The following is a 4,233-nucleotide window of genomic DNA, read 5'->3' as shown; positions in this document are numbered from 1 at the left end:
GACGGCGCACAGAACTTCTACTAGACATTTGTATGACGACAAGTGGCAGTCGTTTGAACGTTTTTGTGTTACCAGGAAGCAGGATCCGCTGAAAGTGTCTCCTCAGTTCATAGCAGACTTCTTACTTTATCTCCGAACGTCAAGGCGTCTGAAGGGAGGCACCATTGCCACGTATTTGGCGGCAATTAGATCCGTTTTAGCGATTCCCACTGACAAAAGGATTTCCAAAATCCCAGAATTACAGGCCATGCTTCGCTCATTCCGACTTGAAGACCAGAAGTTGAAGTTTCGTCCGCCGGCATGGAATCTCAACACTGTTTTAGACCATCTCCGTGGTGCACCTTATGAACCTCTTGATAATGCTTCCCTCGCTGATTTATCCAGGAAGACGGCTTTCCTGTTGTCTTTAGCGACAGACGCTAGAGTGAGTGAGGTTCACGCCCTCGACGTGACTAGGGTCAAGTTTGAGCGTCGTCGTCATGGTTCTGTGCATTTGGGTCTGTGCTGGGATTTTATCGCTAAAAACCAACTACCAGGTCAACCTGATAGTCAGTTTTCCATTCCACCATTATCATCTATTGTTGGCACTGAAGACGATACTGAATTGCTTTTATGTCCGGTTCGTGCGCTCAAAACTTACATTGATCGCACCAAAGGCGTCTGTGGTACCAGGAAACGGTTATTTCTTCCTCTGTCCCAGGCTTCACAGTCAGATGTCAGCAAAAACACAATTGCCTTATGGTTAAGACAACCATTCTTCAGGCATATAAAGCGCCATGGCTGGACCCTCCTACGTCCTCTCATCCACACGAGATTCGAGCACTTGCCTCGACTATGGCACTTCACAGTAATTGCACTGTGTCATCCATTATGCAAGGTTGTTTTTGGCGGTCGGACACAGTGTTTGCCAGTCATTACTTGCGTGACATGGCTGTCAAGGACGTTAACGATGTCCACAGCTTCGGACCATTGGTGGTTGCTCAGCAACTCGCCATTCCCCGAAGAAAGTGACCCTCCTGTCTTGTGTGTTTTCTTCCCACGGACCACCATGTGGGAGGATGAGTTGTTTTCTACAGAAACAACTAGGTATGTCAGCTAAGGAGTTATACTTGTATTCAAGTCCATGCTTTTTACTGCATTCCTTAAGCTGAGCCAGCTTTAAAATTAGTGTGTTCTTTTCATTTAAGACTCGGTCTTATTTGCGAATTACCACTACATGATAGTCACTCGCTGAATTGCTCTCTATTTTAGGCGCACTACCAATGCTTTCCGAGAACGGGATTTACAGATTGAGCTGGCTGCTATTACGTAAGCGAGGCAATCCCTCCGGTGACACGCCCACCTTCCTACCTGTCGGATAAAGTGCAGGAAGTAAGTAGTGCAGGATTAGTTACAAATTTAGTAAAATTCCAAATATTTTTTATATTTGTATACTTATCCTGCACTACTTATGATAAGGGCCCACCCTGCGCTATCAGCTACCTACCCGCTTGTTTGCCATCTGTGGGATTTCTGGCAATAATCTGAGGTGGCTGACGTCACCTTCCGGTGACACATGCGCAGACGAGTGGCAGCTGAGACCAGGAAGTGATTGCAGTTCTACGTCTTTTAACATCGTCTGGCAAGCCACGCTTTTTGAGTCGTAAGCAATAAGTGCAGGAAGTAAGTAGTGCAGGATAAGTATAATAATATAAAATATTTAGATTTTACTAATACTATCATGTTGCTGCTTGATCCTCACCTAGTCGCTATTGCTTAGTCTCTGAATATATACAAACAAACCCATTATAAATTGAAAAGAGGCCCACGGGAAACCAGAACCTGAGGAAATCTAGACTTGCTTCATTTGGAGCTTTAGCATTGCAGAAACGGCTAGGCAGTAGGGAAAATAATGTTGTGGTTCAGGGATTGTAGACAGACTAGATCCACACACCCGTAACAGCTAATCACAGCGCATAATATGTTCACTCAGTGGGTGAAAATGACCTTTTACTTTTAGGCCAGTGTACATTCTTGTACTTAGACGGATATTTAGTTGGTCAGTAGATAGGGAACCAAGTAATTTATGAACCACTTGCGATTAGTTCCAGTGCGGCAAAATGAAAACCCTCAAAACGGCTCTCATTCTGATGCCTGATATTCAGGGAATCAGACTGATTTTTCGCACCAATATATGTTTTTCTTATATTAAATATATATCTACCAACTAATAGATAAATACCACCCCAAAAACAGTCCACAACCATTACTAATTTCAGGAAGTAACCAAATGCAAAGGGGCTTGTATTGCTGAAGATAATACTTCCTGGGTCCTACATTCGTTCACTGATATCCATATACATATCCTTCTATATATGTACATGGATATCAGTGAACGAATGTAGAACCCAGGACGTATTATATTCAGCAATACAAGCCCCTGTGACCAAATCTGTAAGACTTGAATTCAGTAAAATTACTTAAAGGCCAAATGTAGAGATAGCATAACACATTTTAACCGGTTTTATCACCCACACTGCATATTTTGACTGCATCAGTGCTTGTCACCCTCTGTTAGACCATGGGGTTAATACTCATTGACATGGGTTTGCTCAAATAATGAGCAGATACTGCAGTGTTGAGGAAGACTTGTAGTTATAGTTTCATGATGTCACTCTCCATTGTCGCTCTTTGCTGTTTCCTCTGATAGCTGAACTACACATGTTTATATCAGGTACACATTTTTATATCAGCTACACATATTTATATCAGCTACACATTTCCTAAATGTTCATCATGTTCATGCAAAGGAAATATGCATCTGCTCTCTTGACCATAATATGTTTCAGTTACATTATTTATATCAAGAGTTTCTAACTTTCAAATATAGCTTTTTTGTACTGCTTTGAACCCTGCCCCTTTGGGTGTTTATGTGCAGTATATCTCCTCCACTGGTCTATCAGAGTAAAATATCAGTGTAAAGTGATGTAATGTATATTTTGCACCTTTTTTCATGCTAATAATACTAATTACCTTGTATTACGTTGTATTTTTCTGCACTTGGTCCAAACTTGATATAGTTTCAAATGCTAGAGATTTTCCACTTCAATTTGACAAACAAATACATGTACTGATGCACTTGAATCTATTAATTGGATATTGAGCATGAATGCGGTCAGAAAACCCTTTTTGAGCTTTCGTAATTCCATTGCAGATATATCTTTGTATGTTTAATCCAGGAACATCTCCTCGTTTCAAAGTCTAATTCCCGTACATTGTGTAACATAATGAAAGAGGGTAAACACCAGTGGACAGAATAAGGTTTACTGAAAAATCAAGGATGAATCTCACTAAAGATATTAAGACATGTTATAACTTATTGGTAGGTCAATAGACCTACTGTTTCTATGCAGGGATATGTTATTAGTCTTTTATGTTTTTTTTAAGTTCACTTAGCGGTCAAATTGCATAAAAGGGTAATTTTGTTCAAGGCGGAGGTTTCTTAAACAAACTTTTTCATTTTTTGAAAATTGAGGTGAAGTTTGATATTTCTTTCAATACAAACAGTAAGATGCAAGCCTTTTCCTGTTGTAAGTTACCTTTACAAAGCCATAACAACAGTTTCAGAAATGCCTCTTTGATGCATCTATTCATGTTTGTGCCATTCATCATTGGCCCATCATCATCTGATAGTTTGCACTGTCGACTAATATCAACATCCCTGAACAGCACTGGACAGACAGTATTGATATAAATCATAGAATCGATGGTCGTTATTAGGAATAGAAACTTTGAACAAAAATATATAAAAAAAGCTGAAACAAATCGACATATTTTGTATTACTGGTGAGTTTTGACATTTATGCATGGATGACTAACAAAACTGTATCCTGAACATGACGTAGAAGCAGCCCATGAATAAAGACATAACTTTGTATATTGTGTGAGTAAATTGAAACTATGTTTCATCACACAAGTTTCTGTTCATGCATACAATATTTATGATATTATGGGTATTCTTAAATTCCATTCAAATTGACTTGATGGTACAAGTTTTTTACCTTTGGTCACCCTTCAAATCAAGTTCAAAGTTGACAAAGACTGTAAAAAGTCAGGAAAGGTCTAGCCTGTCTCATAGTTCCTGAACTGCATTATTTTTACTTCCATCTATGCCTTTCTGCAATGCTAAAGCTCTAAATGAAGCAAGTCTAGATTTACTTGGGTTCATGAATCTCCCATCTCACTGGGGCTCCT

The sequence above is a fragment of the Haliotis rubra genome, unplaced genomic scaffold (genome assembly GCF_003918875.1).
Source record: "Haliotis rubra isolate DU_JTF1 unplaced genomic scaffold, ASM391887v1 Scf1316, whole genome shotgun sequence".
NCBI lineage: Eukaryota > Metazoa > Mollusca > Gastropoda > Lepetellida > Haliotidae > Haliotis > Haliotis rubra.
The sequence above is the reverse complement of the archived record's forward strand: the minus strand, read 5'-3'. Positions refer to the sequence as shown.